Consider the following 1,207-nt stretch of genomic DNA (forward strand, 5'->3'; position numbering starts at 1 on the left):
GCGCCATCCCCGACCGCCACAAGGCGACCGCCACCAGCCGACCGCCACAAGGCGACAGCCACCATCCCCAAGCGCCACCAGCCGACCGCCACCAGCCGACCGCCACAAGGCGACAGCCACCATCCCCAAGCGCCACCCCCGACCGCCACCCCCCGACCGCCACCAGCCGACCGCCACAAGGCGACCGCCACAAGGCGACAGCCACCATCCCCAAGCGCCACCCCCGACCGCCACCCCCCGACCGCCACCAGCCGACCGCCACAAGGCGACAGCCACCATCCCCAAGCGCCATCCCCGACCGCCACCCCCCGACCGCCACAAGGCGACCGCCACCAGCCGACCGCCACAAGGCGACAGCCACCATCCCCAAGCGCCACCCCCGACCGCCGCCCCCCGACCGCCCCAAGGCGACCGCCACCAGCCGACCGCCACAAGGCGACAGCCACCATCCCCAAGCGCCATCCCCGACCGCCACCAGCCGACCGCCACCAGCCGACCGCCACAAGGCGACAGCCACCATCCCCAAGCGCCATCCCCGACCGCCACCAGCCGACCGCCACAAGGCGACAGCCACCATCCCCAAGCGCCATCCCCGACCGCCACCAGCCGACCGCCACCAGCCGACCGCCACCAGCCGACCGCCACAAGGCGACAGCCACCATCCCCAAGCGCCACCCCCGACCGCCACCAGCCGACCGCCACAAGGCGACAGCCACCATCCCCAAGCGCCATCCCCGACCGCCACCAGCCGACCGCCACAAGGCGACAGCCACCATCCCCAAGCGCCACCCCCGACCGCCACCAGCCGACCGCCACCAGCCGACCGCCACAAGGCGACAGCCACCATCCCCAAGCGCCACCCCCGACCGCCACCAGCCGACCGCCACCAGCCGACCGCCACAAGGCGACAGCCACCATCCCCAAGCGCCATCCCCGACCGCCACCACCCGACCGCCACCAGCCGACCGCCACCAGCCGACCGCCACAAGGCGACAGCCACCATCCCCAAGCGCCACCCCCGACCGCCACCAGCCGACCGCCACAAGGCGACAGCCACCATCCCCAAGCGCCATCCCCGACCGCCACCAGCCGACCGCCACCAGCCGACCGCCACCGGCCGACCGCCACCGGCCGTTCGCGGTGTGCGCCGCCGTTCCCCAAGCACCCTCCGGGACGAAGCCGGAGCCGGAGAATAGCAGCGGCCGTG

Source organism: Syngnathus scovelli, unplaced genomic scaffold, assembly GCF_024217435.2.
Source record: "Syngnathus scovelli strain Florida unplaced genomic scaffold, RoL_Ssco_1.2 HiC_scaffold_260, whole genome shotgun sequence".
NCBI lineage: Eukaryota > Metazoa > Chordata > Actinopteri > Syngnathiformes > Syngnathidae > Syngnathus > Syngnathus scovelli.